This window comes from Macaca nemestrina, chromosome 13, assembly GCF_043159975.1.
Source record: "Macaca nemestrina isolate mMacNem1 chromosome 13, mMacNem.hap1, whole genome shotgun sequence".
Taxonomy (NCBI): Eukaryota; Metazoa; Chordata; class Mammalia; order Primates; family Cercopithecidae; genus Macaca; species Macaca nemestrina.
In genome coordinates, this window is record NC_092137.1 from 113,021,825 (window position 1) to 113,040,104 (window position 18,280).

General features: G+C 46.5%; 1 protein-coding gene across 4 annotated transcripts in view; it reads right to left on the minus strand.

The window, feature by feature from the left end:
• LOC105490168 (NCK adaptor protein 2) overlaps nt 1-18,280 on the minus strand; it is a 278,398-nt gene that overhangs the window by 242,788 nt on the left and 17,330 nt on the right. Inside the window, exon 1 of one of the 4 annotated variants that reach the window (XM_011755534.3) lies at nt 10,265-13,745. The exons of the other annotated variants lie outside the window; for them this stretch is intronic. The gene's annotated coding sequence lies outside the window, so the exon portion shown is untranslated. Of the gene's footprint in view, nt 1-10,264; nt 13,746-18,280 lie in introns of those variants that run through there. 4 annotated transcript variants of the gene reach the window in all.

Here is an 18,280-nt window from a genome sequence, read left to right on the forward strand (position 1 = left end):
GCAACCAGAAATTTTAAAACAAAGGAAATATGCTTCATTTCTAGTGTGTCCAAAATATGCTCAGTTAAAATAATGCCATTGAATAAGGTAAAGGCAAAACTGGAAAAACAGAAATTAGAGTAGTTTATTAAAAGAGTAGAATTGAATTAAATAACCCAAGGAAGAACAAACAGGAGGTCTTGAACATTTGCTGAGCTGTGAAGTTTGTGGATACATGCTACCCTGAAGGAGAGGGTGAAGGTGGATCTCATAGGCTATGGTATCCAGGCTGTTTTCCCCTGATATATATCAGTTCCTCCTTCCTATAATTAAGGGAATTAATCCATTATACAGAACATGAGGACTCTACAAAGCTACATTTCTGCTAGGGAATTACTATGTATATGTATGTGAGTGTGCGTTTTAAATCACGGTATGACCAAGAGGCTCAATTCAAAAGCTGATTAGTGGGGAAAAAAAAATCAAAGCTCTTTCTTCCTCTCCTCCACTTGCATACGTCCCGTGGGCAGAGAACAGCTCTCTCTTCCATCTGCCCACAAAGTCAAGTGTAAAGCACAAAGAATGGGCAGTCCTTTTCAGGTCTCCAGCCACAAGGCTGCACCCAGCTCCAGGAAGCCAAGTTCAGCTGGACGCAGCCACCCACCACTTGGTAGGTGGCAGAGACGCAGCCATATTCAGACAGATTGAAGCTCTATATATAATAGTCACATGGCAATCAATTTAAAGTATTCCCTTTAGTTAATAAGAAAAGATTAAAAGCCCCAAGTCTGGATGTTTTCTGTTTTCTTCAGGAGTGATTTTAATAAACACATTTTATGATGGATTCTTTTTTCTTTTTTTTTGAGATGGAGTCTCACCCTGTTGCCCAGGCTGGAGTGCAGTGGCACAGTCTCGGCTCACTGCAACCTCTTTCTCCCAGGTTCAAGCGATTCTCACGCCTCAGCCTCCAGAGTAGCTAGGACTACAGGCATGCACCACCATGCCCAGTTAATTTTTGTATTTTTAGTAGAGACAGGGTTTCACCATGCTGGCCACGAACTCATGACGTCAAGTGATCCACCTGCCTCAGCCTCCCAAAGTGCTGGGATTACAGGTGTGAGCCACTATGCCCAGCCTTATGATGGATTATTAATGAAAATTATTCTCAATTATTTCTTGGTTTTAATATTTAAATATTGAATTTCGAAGTTTAAGAAAGATATTCTTAAAGCCTATTCTTAAAGCTCTTTTAAGAAAATAATAACCATTATCTCAACTAGCCAGGTATAGTGGTATGTGCCTATAGTCCTAGCTACTTGGGAAGCTGAGGCAGCTGGGTTCACTGGAATCCGGAAGTTTGAGGCTGCAGCGAGCTATGATCACACCCCTGCACTCCAGCCTCGGCAAGAGAGAGAGATCCTGTCTCTAAAAAAATAATAAGAAATGAAAGAAAATAAAAATAACCATTATCTCCAGTGATACACATAACCAGTGCAGTAACAAGGGGATGATTTCCCAGTCTAAGGAGAAACATGCAGAAACTCTAGCTAATAGGGGCACCTTTGGTTCACGCAGCCACCAGCATCCTGCATTATTCTGTGAGAGTTCACTCTGCAGGCAAATCCTCACGGAGAGGCTGCCCAGAACCAAGGGCTTCCTCCCTCTGCCATCACTGCCCTTCCCTGGTCCCCGTGCACATGGTCATAAGGGCAGGTGTGTTCTTATACACCACCACCTCCCACGCCACAGAGGATGTGGTCAGAGTGGGCAGCTGACCAGACTGGGCCAAAACAGCTCTTTCCTGAAGGCTAGAACACGGAACAGATCCCGAAGGTTCCAGCCTCTGCTGGAGACACATGCCTCCAGGATGTTGGCAAAGGTCACTACCACAGGCGCTGGGATAGGGACGGCCAGTCTGTAATGTGCACAGGGATACAACTGAGAGGCAGGGGGCCTTCTAGGTCCCCAATTCCCCTCTAAGCCCTGGACCCAGTCCCAGAGGCTTGCCAACATCTCCTTCACAAGACACCCTGTCCTTAGGACAAATTTCTGTCACTTCACAGAGCTCAACGGGGTTTCTGTTACTGCCACCTTGGCAGCACCTCCAAGCACAGCTGAAGAAGGTGACGAGAAAAGGCAGGTGCAACCAAGGGAGCTAGGAGAAACTCACAAAGTTCAGGTCTCAAACAAAAGAACTTTCCACGACAAGAAGACAGGCAAAGGCTGAACTGCTAGATGAAACCAAGGTGCTGCTGCTGGAATCCTGTGAGCTGTCACCCCAGTGTCGATCCTCTCTTCAATACGAGCACAGAACTGCAAAGGGAGCTCAGCATTTTCAAGATGTCAAGCAGGAAACAAACAGTTCCTACCAGGGCTTCAAGTGGTCTCCCTCTCCACCTACAACATACGCACCAGAGAACCACAGTGTCCTCAGTGGCTCAACACACAGGACCTTGATAGGAACTGTGCACATCGGTGTCCACAGACTATTACCCGGAGAACAGCTGCAACTGAGTCTTTTATATTTCATTTCCACTGGCCAAAGCAGGTTATGTTAAACTTTTCATTTGTTTTATGTTTTTCTATTTTGGTGTGTGGGTATAATCTGCATGATTAGCACATTATCAATACCCCATTTCGATTGGTCCATAGAGAAAATGTGCAGTACCTACCACTCTCCACCCACGCCGTGCCAGGTGGTGGGCACTGGGTCATTTCATTCCACCCGCACTCCTGGTGTGAGGACCGCCCCAGCCCTCCTCTGTACCTGAAAGCTACACTTGCCAGCCTGATTCTGCTTAAGTTCTGTCAAAGACAGAACCAGGTGCAACATTAAAAGGCAGGAAGAAGAGCAAAGCGTTGCCCTCCGAACACCCCTGCTCGTGGCTATGGAGACAGCAGGTTCCTAAAGCAGCAGTGACAAGAGTAGAAGGTTCCCGCTGCATCGGTGGAGGGCCCAGTGACAGCCGCAGGGCTGTGGGCTCAGAATTCCCACTCGGTGGCAGCAGCAGTGGGGAGAGCACCCGCTCTCAGGCTCTGGGAACTCTCAAGTCCTCATTTTGCCCTTCAGACCTAGGGACGGCAGCAGCTTTCTTAGTCTCTGATCTCTGGGGAAGGTGCATTTGGCTGTCCAGCCCTTCACACTCTTGGGAAGCCACTCCCCATACTAGATTCTGCCTATAAGAAACCCCGAGGAGGTTTCCATTTACTGAGAGAGGCTCCAAGGGGTCAGGGAGAACCCCAAGGCCAGAGTAGAGCAGAGATTATCTGAAAAGTGAGGTCAGCAGTAGTGACTACCAGAAGAAACCAGAGGGCTATGGTAGCCCAAATAGTCACGTGTGGTCCAACTGCTGAAGATCCTTGCAGCCAGGAGCTGGGAGCCAGGAGCCCTGAGCCCAGACCCTGGACTGAGTCCAGCCCTGCTGGGATGGCTGAGCTAAAACCAGCCAGGCCGGCTGGAGGAGGAAGGTGGCTTGCTAGCTGGCATCATCTGCTCACCAGCTAACCCTAAAAGAAAATCTACAAGTTCCTTTTTCTGATCATGCTCAAAATGTCACAGAGGTCCCCTGCAGGGCCAGGGGACAACCCAAGGCAGTCAGCATGCAGGAGCCCTCCACGGGTGGGTAGGCCAGCAGATGGCATGGCACAGGAAGCAGCCCACAACCACAGCTGGGTGACTGCACACCCTGGAGGGCGGCCACCCTGCCCCAGTCAAATGGGCCCACCTGGTATATGCACGGTGACGGGGTCCTGAACTCCCTCCCCAAACCTGCTTTGGCTGCTTCCAGAAGATGTTGAAATGTTAAGATATTTGGAGGACTTACAGAAATAAAAGGCAAAAGGTAAGAAACTGAATGTTACAGAAAATCCAGGATGTATGGTTTCTCTTGCTGGGATGGAAGTTGGGGTATCCCCACCCAGGACACTGTAGCCATGTACAGGAAGTGGGAGCAAATGGCAGGGCAGAGCACTGAGATTCCCAGGGGAGGTCCCCAGCCAGGCATGGTTCTGCACCCACTTACCCCCAGAGGTGGCCTGCAGCAAGGGACATGCTCTAGGCCACACCAAATTGGGCCGAACCAAAATACAATGGGGACATTTTTTCAAATTATTTCCCAGGTGGAAGTCATTAACTCCCTAGGTCAACAATTATCCCTCGCACTGGTTTTTTGTTGGTGGTGGTGCTTTGTTTTCGTTTTGGTAACCACAAAATCAAAAACGAACTTTTTGATGACCAGCTATTCCAAGTTTCTCATTTACAGATGAGAAAATAATGAGCCTGATTAGTGCACAAAAACACAAATTCACGTTAAAAGAATCCAAGTGAATCAAGGTAGCTCCCAAGCTCAACACGCCAGGAGGTGTGGTGTGCCCAATGATGCCAGCCAGGTTCCCAGGGCAGGAAGGAAAAACAAACAAACAGAAAGGAAGCTAATTTTCAAACAGTTGTAATTAGCTGATTATTCTTCACTTGAAAGGATGCATGAAACAAACAGCTCCTTTGTCTACAGCAGAAGCTGTAGACAATCAATTCAAGTTAAGGCATAAATTCGTAAATAATGTTTACATCCCAAAAGGGGATAAGAAAGAACATATCAAGGTGCTACAATGACAACTGAAAAAAATAAGCAAGTCAGAGGAAAAATAATTAAGTTCAAACAAAGTCAATCTGGAGTTAAATTTTAAAAACTAAATTTTGGTTAAAAATAATTATCTACCTGCCTGGAATCTGAATAATCTAATAGGAAGCCCAGAGATCAGGGAAGGGAGTGAGGCGAGTAACTACTGATGCCCAGGGACAGGCACACCAGGATTCAGGATTCTTACATTTGGAAATTTCCCATCGTGAAAAATTAAAAATCCACATAGAAGCAAGCACATTCTCATTGATTAGGCACCCACATACCACACACGGTGCAAATTACTTACAACATGACTGACACGTAAAAACCACCCCTCAACAAATATAACTTATTACTATTTTTTAAAAACTAAAGTTAAGCTAACATCAGATGACAAGGTACTCAGACACCATGGTGTGACTCAATTTCTACATGAATCCATCTGGTAATTATTATTATTATATTATTATTATCATTGTAGAGACAGAGCCTTGCTATATAGCCCAGGCTGGCCTCAGACTCCTATGATCCTCCTGCGCTGGGATTACAGGCATAAGCCACCGGTGCCCGGACTGATAATGGTTTTAGAAAGCATTTTTTTCAGTTGTACATCTATATAACTCATTAAGCCACATTTCTTTAAACATGTAACTCAAAAAGAAAAGTGGCTTTATAGATGATACCCAGTACTCAGTGTCCAATGAATGCTTCACAAAAGTTGCAAAATAAATGTGAGTTAAAAGTTGAGTGTACGTGTGGAACACAGATTTCGTCATCCAGGCCCCAGACAACTTGACACCTCCTCCCGTCACCGCACCACAGAGCGGACAGGCCCCGAGAGCCAGGCCTGGAGTTCCTCGCGTGTGTGCCTTCCCCCGCCACATGACCAGACCCGCAGCGGACACCTGCCCAAATTGAGACGATCCAATCTGGCTCTGGGACCCAAATACATTGCTCCAAGGGTTCAGCACACCAAAGTCCAAGGAGCCCATTCACAGGGAGGACCACCAGATTCTGACCAACACGTCAATTTTATTTTTGCTAACACAGAAAATACTGAGCATCTGTCAGACCCTCAGACCATCATCACAGAGCCCTTGCTGCAAGGGCTCAGCTACTGAGAGGAGGACTCAGGTACCTAAAACATCTGTTACTAAGATAGCTGGAGGCTGGGCGCTGCGGCTCACACCTGTAATCCCAGTACTTTGGGAAGCTGAGGCGGGCGGATCGTTTGGGGTCAGGAGTTGGAGACGAGCCTGGCCAACAGAGTGAAAACCCATCTCTATTAAAAATACAAAAATTAGCTGGGTGTGGTGGCACGTACCTGTAGTCCCAGCTACTCTGGAGGCTGAGGCATGAGGATCGCTTGAACCTGGGAGACAGAGGTTGCAGTGAGCCAAGATTGTGCCCCTGCACTCCAGCCTGGGCAATAGGGCGAGACACCGTCTCAAAAAAAAAAAAAAAAGAAAAACAGATAGCTGGAAAAATCCACCTCTTCCACATGAGGACTTCTAGATGCACACTTCATTCTGGTCCCTCTGACATCTTTCTTATAAATGGAGGCTTTTGTCTTGTTTAAGGCAAAGAAAATCAGTTAAAGAAAAGACTGCTGGGCTATAAGAGCAAAAGACAACAGTTCACAGCACTGCCGATTCTCCAGGCAGCCTGCCCTGCCAGACACGAGCTCAGGGGAGCAGGAACTCGGGGGCTCCTTTTCCACTGCAGGATCACCAGGGCCTGAAATAGCACCTGGCTCAGAGTAGATGCTCAAATAGTTGTTGAGTGGGTGACTGCTGCTTAAATAAAAAATATCCATACACCAGGATGCTCTAGCATTTAAGTAATGAACCATAGTCTCAAAGGGATACTATGGTATTAGGTACAGACAGAGGACTGGGGAAGGGGGAGGAAAGATATTAAGTATGAAGCACAGATGCCAGACACCATGGGGTCTTTCAACTGACACTGAAGTTACCTGCCCAGCAGGTGCCAGGTGCAGTGGTGATGGCCCTGAGCTGAGCATGTGGGAAACAAGGAGGCATTCCAGGGATGAAAAACCAGCATAAGCAAAGGTGCACGGACTGATGGAGACCAGCACATGTACCAGATGGCGAGAAGACAGGTCTGCCTCAAGCGGGTAGCTGCAAAGGAGGGGGACAAAGGGGACTAAGCCAGTGTTAGAGGATTCAAGAAACAACTGCAATCGCTCATTTTGATTTGTTAAAGAAAAATGTCCTTGGCACTCACTGGCAAAAAAGGAGTGATAGCCAGATGGTGGGTGGCTCATGCCTGTAATTCCAATACTTTGGGAGGCTGAGGCAGGTGGATGGCTTGAGGCCAGGAGTTTCAGACCAGTCTGGATAACAGAGTGAGGGCCCGTCTCTACAGAAAAATTTTTAAAAATTCGCTGAGTCGGGTGGCACAAACCTGTAGTCCCAGCTACTAAGGAGACAGAGGCAGGAAGATTGCTTGAATCCAGGAGTTCAAGGCATCAGTGAGCCATGATCACACCACGGCACTCCAGCCTGGGCAACAAAACGAGACCATCTCAAAAAACAAACAAAAAAAAACAAATGGACACGTGGGATGACGTGGGAGGTGGCCAGGAACACACTGTGAAGGAAGGACCAGGAGACCTAGATGCAGGGCGAGGACAGGGAGGACTCTGGCTCCCAGATGAAAGGAAGCTGCACTCACTGCGAAAATGGGAGGGGAGAAGAAGCTAATTCCAGAAAGAAGAGTTCCAGGAAAAAACTCTAGCAGGAGGTCACTAATGCCTCCGAGCTTCCCTAAAGTCAGAGGCATGGTGTCCTTGTCACTGACTTCTTCCCATGTCCTCTGCTATATGACTGCATGCTGAGCCACCAATGACAGGCAACTGCGGCTCAATGTTTAACCCAGCATCAGTAACAGGCGGCTGACCCCAGTGCTGCGGAGGCAGGAGGACCAGAGAACCGGCCACTTCGGGAGAAGCGCATCTGTGAGACTAGATCAGCTATCTAAACGGCAGAACATCAGGTGGGCTAAAGTGAAACCCAGGGCTATGCCCACCTTCCCTGGGAACAACGAAAAGAACATTTTCCTTTTTCTAGGTTCTTATCCTGACCAAACACAGGCAAATGGGAAGGATGCTTAGTGCTGTTTATTCCATGGGGCAGAAGGTTCCCCTTTGGGAATAAACAAATAAATAATGAGCTGAGCCTTGAGAAAGTTAAAAATCAACAGCCTAAATAAATCTGTGGTTCTCAAACTCAGGGCCAAAGAGATCAAGAGTTCCCAGGAGGCTCCGAGAGGCTGTTGGGAAGACACTGGTAGAAACTGCTAACACAGCATTCTCAGCCTCTGCAAACGCTACCCCCTCCCCCATTCTTCAGACACTGCCTCAGCTGAGCCAGGACGGGCAGTTCCACAGGCAGGGTGCAGCTTACAAGCTGAGCTCTCAAAGACCTGAGAGCTGAAGAGTTCCTGGACACTTCGACAACAATATCCGATTGTGAAGGGTGGCCGGGAGGGAGTGGAAAATTAGGCCCTGGAACAGCCCTGGGAAGGGAGGAAGTCAGTCTGAGGAAGCTTCTGGGAACAGCTGTGGAGAAAAATATAGATGGGAGTGATGGGCAGGCCTCACAAAGGAACGCCAGCTTTCACACCAGAGGGTTTTTACTTCAGACAAAAGAAAACAATGGTTAGAAAAAGCTGCCAGTAGTGGTCACCCCAGGTACATGCTTTTTCTAGAAAGGTTTATGAACTCAAAAAAAATCTCAATAGCCTCTATTTGAGAAACATCAGCTTTAAAAAAGCTGCCTTCTATTGATAAGAAAAGAACATTACTGTCTACGTGAGTGACATGATTAGCAACAATGGGAAACTTCTTGAAATATCTGTCTAAATTAGGTTTCTTTTTTTTTTTAAGAGGGAGTTTCACTCTTGTCGCCCAGGCTGGAGTGCTCTGGCCCAGTCTCGGCTTACTGCAACCTCCTCCTCTCGGGTTCAAGTGATTCTCCTGACTCAGCCTCCCAAGTAGCTGGGATTACAGGCGCCCCCACCACGCCCAGCTAATTTTTGTATTTTTAATAGAAACGGTGATTCACCACGTTGGTCAGGCTGGTCTGGAACTCCTGACCTCAGGTGATCCACCTGCCTTGGCCTCCCAAAGTGCTGGGATTACAGGCATGAGCCACCCTGACCAGCCCTCATGTTTTTTTTTTTTTACTAGAAAGTCAGAATGAAAAATGGAAAAGGGGATAGAAATAGTGATATTGGGCCGGGCGCAGTGGCTCACGCCTGTAATCCCAGCACTTTGGGAGGCCAAGGCGGGCAGATCATGAGGTCAGGAGATTGAGACCATCTTGGCTAACACAGTGAAACTCCGTCTCTACTAAAAATACAAAAAAAGTTAGCCAGGCGCGGTGGTGGGCGCCTGTTGTCCCAGCTACTTGGGAGGCTGAGGCAGGAGAATGGCGTGAACCCGGGAGGCGGAAGTTTCAGTGAGCTGAGATCGCGCCACTGCACTCCAGCCTGGGTGACAGAGCAAGACTCTGTCTCAAAAAAAAAAAAAAAGAAAAAAAGAGTGATATTAACATCAGGATTGCCCAACATTGAAGATTGAAATGATAAGCAAACTGAAGTGCCAACCTGTTTAATCTAATATAGTTTGCTACCCAAAATGACTTCCTGGATCCGAAATACTTTAAAAGGCTAGAAATACATTTTCAGAAGTATTATTTTTCTTGACTTGTTAAAGTTAAGATCTTTAAGTTTAAAATGATGAAAACTAATTCAAATTACTAAATATCAATATCCATATCCAAGGCAATATAGCCCTCTGTGATTCACACAAGAATCAAATCCGAATCACTGACCTGAGCATTTTACGGATCAATGATCTGTTTCTGGAGCATATCCACACACTCTAAAAATGACAGATATTCTATAGCCTTCTACTTCTAAGAAAATGATTTTAAATACCATCAGTTATGTAAACACACATTCGCATACACACACACAACCTTACAGGAAGTTTCAGGTCTTCCTAGTTGTAAAAAAAGCACTGTACTTTTTAATCAGGACACATGAATCTACCTCTCAGAAAGATCAAAGCCAGATGCAAACATCATCCTTTAAAAAGATCTCAGCATTAGATAGAGCCACTAAGTCTACCTCTAACTGGAGTCATACTGTAACGGAAATTTCAATCATGCTCTTAAAGTTCAAAGAATTCTGTAGAAAAGAATTCTGTCCAGAATATTAAAACTTTTTTAGAAGTCTGATTCTTAGAAATTCCTTTAGCAAACACACCCCATTTCCACAGCACCATTCTTTTTTATTGTTGCAATATATCATTTGTTTTTTACTTATTAGTGCTTTATGTTATGAAATTAAGTGCAAAAATATTTAAATAATGCTGTGTGCCAGCCACCACTCTCAATGGTTTGACTCACTTTAATCTGCACAATCACCCACTTTTCAATGAAGGAAATAGAGGCACCAAGGGGAAAGTAGCCAGCCCAAGTCAGATCTCATGGCGGGGCCAAGGCAGTCTGGCTCCAAAATCCTGAATCAAAAAGCAGGTCAAAAAGTTAAAAACAAAGAAACATCACACAAGGAAGGAGGAGAGGCCAAAGGCTACTCTGAGGGATTAAAATGGGAGTTTTTCTCCGGCTTACCTTCTACTCTCATTTTACTGACCACGCCTGACACATGCATTCCCTGCCACAGTGGCTCCTGCGGCCGCCTGGCTGCGCTGGACAGCGTGACTCCTCAGGGTGGGAGCCGCGTGGATCCCTGGCCCTTCTTGGCCAATCACTCTAATTACCCCATGGTTCCTTCCAGAGGGCAGCGGGCAGTGCAGTGAGTCACCCACACGTCCCATTTCTTAGAAAACCTACAGCCATGGATGCCTAACGTCTACTGTGGAGTTGTTATTCTGCAAGTTATTATAAGTAGAGTCACAATTTTTGTGCTACATTTAAACATTTTGTATCTCTAAGCTTCCTTAGAAATGTTACTATATTTTTCCTACATTTGCTTCCTGAGAAGCAAGAACGGGGGAGTTACCAGCACAGTGAGAGTCATGATTAGTCAGACCCAGGGTAGAGAAGAATGTAAAATAGGCACGCATCAGCTGTTTTACTGAGAGGAGGGTTTTAAATAGGGCACAGCCAGCTGGGGATGGGGAGGGGCGAGGTGGGGCGGGGCAGCAGGCTGACAGGGCTGCCCTGGTGCGGATCATCTAGTCTTGGTCCCTGGTTTCTGGCATACAGCTCCTAAAGCCCTTGGAATTTACTGAGCAACAAGAGTGCCCTTAGTGATTTATAGACCGCCCCAGTGCACCACACCTGAGCTTATGCTAATAAAGTGACTGGGGGTTCGGTGGGGGGTGCCCCTAGATAGCCTGGATGGAAGCTGGTCATTGCCAGAAAGACGAAACGTGTGATTAGAGGGTGGGAACCTTCCAGATTCCCTACACCCCAACCTCTGGGAGGGGTGGGGGGCCGGGAGACTCGGTTGCAAAAACTCTTGAACGATGGGATGTGGGGAGCCTCCAGGTGATGAACTCGTTGGGATGGTACACTGGGCGGTGTCTCCCCCAGGGGGCATGGAGACTCCCACCCCTCGTCCCGTGTGTCGCTTCCTTTGGGCTGTTCCCGAGTTGCATCCTTTAAAACAGGGGTGTCCAATCTTTTGGCTTCCCTGGGCCACACTGTAAGAATTATCTTGGGCCATACATAAAATACACTAACATTAACTGCAGCTGATGAGAAAAAGGAAATTTCAAAAGAAACCTCATCATGTTTTAAGAAAGTTTAAGAATTTGTGTTGGGCTGCCTCCAAAGCTGTCCTGGACTGCGGGTTGGACAATCTTGCTTTACAGGAACCACTAACAATAAGCAAAGTGCCTTTCTGAGTTCTGTAAGTTGTCCTGGCAAATTATGCAACCCGAAGTGAGGTCACGGGAACCCCAATTTACAGCCAGTTGATCAGAAGTACAGGTGACTTAGGACGTGCAACTGGTGTCAGAAATGGGGATGGTCTTGTGGGACTGAGCCCTTAAAACTTGTGAGGCCGGCACGAACCCTGAGAAACTAGTGTCAGAACTGAACCAAATGAGGGGACACCTAGGTGGTGTCAGAGAATCAGAGACCTGTTTGATAACACAGCCCCCAGCCACAAGCGGCCACTGAGCACTCAAGAGGTGGCGACTCCAGCTATGTCGTGCTGTGAGGGCAAACATACACTGGACTCTACAGACAGGCAAAGCAAGCAAATGAATGGTGTTAGTAATTATTTGAGTATATGTTGAAATATTTTGGTTATACTGGGCTAAAGAAGACTTAACATTTGTAACCTCTTTAATGTGGTTACTGGGAGAGGTGAAGTTACACACCCCGCGCACACTGGCAGCTTATGTTCTATTTCTGCTGGACAGTACTGCTTGGCATGTCTTCCTTTCTGAAAACACAAGAACTGATGTCCATTTTTTTGTCTCAAATTTTTCACATGGAGAAAGGCAGCAACCACTTAGGGATGAGAAGCGGGGATGTGAGTAATAGAGAGGGAAGGAATTAGTGTTTATTAAGTGCATATTAAGTGCTGGGAAGCACCCAGTATCTCACACAATTTCATGCTAGCAATCCCCTGAAACAATGGGCATCCTCCTCGCCCTTTTCCAGGTGAGGGCACGGAGACCTCGTGCCAATAAAGGGACAAAGCAGGGACTCCAGTGCTGCTCTCCTGACTTCTGTTCCTTGCTGCACACTAGGGGCTGCGGTCTTCTTCTGGAAAAGGCCTCATATTTCAGGCTTTGTGGGCCACATGATCACAATTCCTCGATTCTGTTGTTGCAACATGGGGCAGCCACAGATGCTGTGGAAATGAATGAGCCCAACTGGGTTCTAATAAAACTGTATTCACACCCAAACAGGTGAACCGGATTTGGCCCACGGGCCAGTTTGCCAGCCTCTACCGTAACCACAAAGAGTCCCAGATATTCCTACCTAAATTACTGTATTATCAGCGCACCAAAATGTAACACTCACAAAGAACACCTTTCACAAAATACTAACTTGGTTATGGTGGAAACAAGGGAAGAGGGAGGATCCGATTTTGCAGGTGAACTTCCTGTTAGACTTCTAAGCTCATATCAGACAACCAGGTAGGCCATGTAGGTGTTGTCACGAGCAGTATTACATTAACAGCAAATTGCATTTGGTTCAATGACATGTGTGACATGAATAACACTACAAGTATATACCTGGGAATATGGAATGGTATCTATGAGATAAATACAGAAGGGGGTCCAGGCTTCCAGGTCAGAGTCTCCCTGGCTCCAGAGAGATAAGCAAGCACCAGGAACCCAGCACTGGGGTGGGTGGGCCCGACCTGGCTGACCATACCAGTCCTCAGGTGAGAAGAGTTCCTCCCAAGCGTGTCTCTTCACATCTTCTCTCCATTCCTGAGTTTCACCAACACTGCACAGGCAGCAGGAAAATGGAGCCAGAAGCCTCTAGCCAGTTACTAAACTAATTTGATGGCTTAAATATTTATTCATAAGTCAAACTAACACTACTCACTACAGATGGAAATAGTTTGGAAGGAATGAAAATCCTGCATGCCCACAAGATGGAGGGAAAGCCACGTAAAAGAAAGGTCTGGGGACAGGGCCATGGCGGGTTCAATGTTCACCTGCAGACCCCGCCCCTGCCAGGATTCTCCCTCACAGACCACGCTGAAAGGCGACAAGTGAACAAATACAAAACAGTGGAGAAAAAGAAAACCTAGGCCAGGCGCAGGGGCTCAAGTCTGTAATCCCTGCATTTGGGAGGCTGAGGTGGGAGGATCCCCTAAGGGCAGGGGTTTGAGACCAGCCTGGGCAACACAGTGAGACTCCATCTCCACAACAAAAATTAAAAACTTTACTGGGGGTGGTGTATGCCCGTCGTCTCAACTACTCGGGTGACTGAGGTGGGAGGATCACTTGAGCTCAGGAGGTCGAGGCCACAGTGAGCCATGATGGCAGCACTGCACTCCAGCCTGGGCAACAGAGCGAGACCCCATCCCTAAATAAAAGAAGAAAAAGAAAACCTAAAAGAGGCGAGAGAAGGAGAAAGAACTACATCAGGTTCTCCCCCACCTTTCAGGCCCTCCCAGAGCCATGCAGAATACAGACTTTCCCAGGTGGGGAGGCCCCACATTCCCACACTCTCCTGCTACCAGAATGTGCTTCTCAGGCCCCCGTTCCCCACCCAGCCCCATCTGCGCCTCCCCCTCATCCTTTTGTCTCCTTTAACACTCTTGAGGGGAATGGTGTAAAGCAATTTCTACTATCCAGGGTAGCAATTTCAGGGAGTCCTGCTTGGCAGGAAGCAAAGTCTGACCAAGAGTATCAGGAACTGGTCACACCTGTGCAGTGTAAGTGTCACCTGCTGCCACGTAACAAGTCACTGCAAATTCAGCAGCTTACACCCACGTATTTATTGTCTCTGTGGGTCTGGAGTTTGGGTGTGGCTTACCTGGACTCTTAATTTTTTATATAACGAAAGACAGCTAATACACATACCTCCATAGACTTGCGCGCACACACACACACACCCTATTCTAAGCAGTATCTGTGGGAGGCTATCTGCCTGTTACGGGTGTGAAAATCTAAAATATTTGCGACTGTTTCTGAAAATGTCTTTAAGGAACATATTAGCAGTTAAAAAAATAAATCCCGTTACCTCTGTCTCACTTAGCCAGTGACCAAAAATACGATAATCTAGCCCTGTCACTGACACCATGCCCCAAACAAGTCCCCACAGAACAGTCTACTAACAAAAGCTAAAGTCACCCACAAAGGGAGAAGTCATGCCACGGCTGAGAATGTTCCATCTGCCGTCAGGGAGTCCCTTCAAAAACTGGACCACCAGCTCAAAAGGAAACGCCAAGAACTGGCAGTGGGGCTGGTCTCCGGATGACCACGATGGAATGCTAAATCCTACTGGCAGAGTCCCTGAAATTCAAGGACCATTTTAGAGTCAGCCTGTTTTAAAGGACACAGTAGTCACAGTATGTACAAATTCTCGTCAATTTGTTTTCAAAACAGCAGTGACACTGTTTTATCATCACTCTGAGACACGGTCCTCTAGAATAAATCAATCCAAAACGCCTTTATGGAGGGGCCATTTACACTGACTTTCAGAAGCAGTAGAGTTTGGGTGAAATTGATACTTCCGCACTACTGAAAATTGGCATAACCCTTTGGAAGGGTGTTATGGCAAGATGCATCAAGAGCCATAAAGACGTCCATACCATGTAACTCTGCAATCCCTCTCCAAGCAATTTACGTTAAAAAAAAATGGTTCCACTGAAGAAGAGAAATATACCCGGAGATGACCACAGGCACCTTGTCTACTGGAGCAAAAATTTAGATGTCCAGCTCAGCACACTGCTTATCCAACTGTAGTGCTTTCAACTCCATGAGATATCACACGACAAGAAAAAAAAAGGATTTGAAACACTAGTAAAGTGGAAAAAATATTCAGAGTGAGAAGAATAGAAAATTATATAAAAGTTATAAATACTCACAAGGATGAGCTGCAAATATGAAAAGTTTCTCTTTCAGGATGGTGAGATTACAGGAAGCATCTCACTTTTCAAAAACTACGCTTAAGAGTCAGTATATTATCTCTATCTTTAAAAGGAAATTCACACCAAGAAAAAGCAATGCCAGAAAAATACATCTCAGGAATCTAGGTCTCCATAAAGTAGCTGTGTGTTTGGTTTGCACTTTTACCTGAGACTGCTAAAACCCCACCTTGGAAGACCAGAGCCAAGTGACCAGTATCATTCTGCCTCCTGCTCACCTCTGTCTCAGTCAGATGAGGCAGGCCATCGGGTTTTGAAGCAGCTTTGTGGCTGAGCCTTGAAGCAGAGCAGGCTGCAGGCTCCTGCAGGGATGCAATCCTAGGAGAGGGGCCGACGATAAACACGTGGAGCTCAGACAGCCCTGTGGAAGGAAGCATTTCCACTCGAGCTCCGCGGCTAAAATGATTAAGAATGTGGGATGTCTGCCCACAGGCTCTCCTTAACCTGCAGGGTGCAGATGCAAAAGCAGCCGAAGGGTCAAGGCTGTGGCCCACACCGAGGATCACCGAACAGGCGTGCAAACAGAACGCACCCACGTGAGAGCTCTGCAAAGCGAAGCTGGCAGAACTAGCACTCGGATAAATTGCTTAGCTTCTCCAACTCAGCTACCTCATCTGTTAAACGGGGCTGAGGGCAGACTTGTGGGGTTGGAGAGAGGACTACATTAGGCAACACATGAAATGCTTAGCCACGTTATGTGCTCAATAAATATCAGTTATTATTATTGCCACATGAATACTTTAAGAATGTACCTTCACGCAGTCCATCATTGTAAGGGAACTTCTAGTAGCTGGTATTTATAGTTCCACATGCAAGAAGGCACAATGCAAGTAATGTGTGAGCCAATTCTTCCAAATTATTTTTTATTTTATAGCACATTTCTTTAAACACAGGGTCAAAAACTCCAGGGACCATTTTGCCACAACACGCCTGAGAATCAGAAAGTCAAACTTTTTCACGCAAAGAGATTTTTTTAAGTCATTTACATTGTCCTGATCCTGAAAGTTATTATAAACCCCTAAGTTCCCAAAGCACAACCCCACCCCAACCCCGCTGCTGTAACAGTAAATAATCACAGATCCCAGAACACAAATTTACACTTTTTAACTAATAAATTGAATATAATTTTTCCCACCATGACAACTTAAATAAAATTTTTAAAAACAATAGGCTTTTGCCCAATTAAAATAGAATTCTTTCTATATTCTCTTTTGAGAACAGGTTTGTATTTTACCCACTTGGGGCGTGTTTTGTCATTACTGCATGACTGGGAAGAGTTCTGTTAGACAGCAAAATCGAGCTACTTTTCTTTCTGCAATGCCTATGTAGACTGTCTCTGGCCAGCAGCTTGGTCATCAGAGGACATAGTGATACCTGGTCCCTGGCGGGGTCCTGCTCTCCCCTTGGCAGAATGGTGAGGGCTAGGGACTTCTCCTCAGGGTGCTTTTTTTTTTTTTTTTTTTTTTCTTTCTGGAGACAGAGTCTCGCTCTGTCACCCAGGCTGGAGTGCAGTGGTGATCTCGGCTCACTGCGACCTCTGCCTCCTAGGTTCAAGCAATTCTCCTGCCTCAGCCTCCCGAGTAGCTGGGATTACAGGCTCCCACCACCACGCCCGGCTAATTGTTTTGTATTTTTTAGTAGAGACGGGGTTTCACCATGTTGCCCAGGCTGGTTCCGAACTCCTGAGCTCAGGCAATCCGCCCACCTCGGCCTCCCAAAGTGCTAGGATTACAGGCATGAGCCACTGCGCCTGGCCTCAGGTTGCTTTTAAGTGATTTTCATTTTACGCAACTATATGGAACACAGTTATTAATATATTACTTAAAAACAAACTTGAGACATAGTAATCTACGTATTTCCTTATTAACACACCAAACGAGAGGGTAGCAGCAGCGCTAATAATGACCATAATTTGAGAGCAATGATAAATGCCAGTCACTCTTTCAACACACCTGCATCACTATTATGTAACAGGAAAACTGACCATTTCTCTGATGACTGTAAATGTCATGGGCTGTGCTACCTCCATTCACGCAGGAAGGAAATACTGAATTTCAGTGAAAAGCTGGTAGAAATAAGGATGTTTTTTTCCCACCCCAAAGTTCACAGATATCCTGAAGTCCATGCACTCACCACCACAGGCCCACGGTTCAGGACGCCGTCTTTAGGAAATCACTCAGAACTTCACACTACGTCAAGACCCTGGGCCATGAGCTTCAGCAAATCCCTAGATTCCAGAGTCCAGACTACAGAAGCGACCGACTGAACCCCTTTCAAAGCAGAGGGCTCTTTTGTTGCTGTGAATCCCAGGAACGCCTGCTGGTGTGAGGAGGCAGCCTGACAGCAGGAAGCGCCCGGGCCCGGACCTAGACTCCCCTGGTTTGATGCTCTGCCCATTAGCTGCCTGTTTCCTCGGCAAGGCCTCTTTCAACTTGAGAGGTGAAGGAAATCTTTGCAGATCACCTGGTTTAAGCCCACTCTTACGCACAGAAACTGTGCTTCTCACAAGCTTCCTCTAAGGAAAACCCAAGAGCAGTCCATTCCAGAAACTCTGTCCTTGATTTTCTAGCAAAGCGAAAGTCCTTGTTTTCAGGTCAAGTGATTCATCTACACAAAGCCACCAAAACCCACACTTGCAACTTCAAATTAGTCAAAGCAAAAACTTAGAAAAAGGACGAGATATTTTTAAAATTTATCAGAAATCTGCACGACAAAAGAGAAAACGTAAACTGTAACACGGAGGCAGAGACTGAAAAGAAAAGAAAAGAAAATCATGTTCTAAAGGGTCAGTGCACATGTCTGTATTCAGTCTTTTTTTTCTGGTCTCACTCTGTCACCCAGGCTAGAGCACAGTGGCCTGATCACGGCTCACTGCAGCCTGGACCTCCCAGGCTCAAGTGATCCTCCTGCCTCAGTCTCCCAAGTAGCTGGGACTACAGGCACCTGCCACCATGCCCGGCTCATTGTTTTGTATTTTTTATAGAGACAGGGTTTTGCCATGTTGCCCAAGCTGGTCTGGAACTCCTGGACTCAAGCAATCCTCCCACCACAGCCTC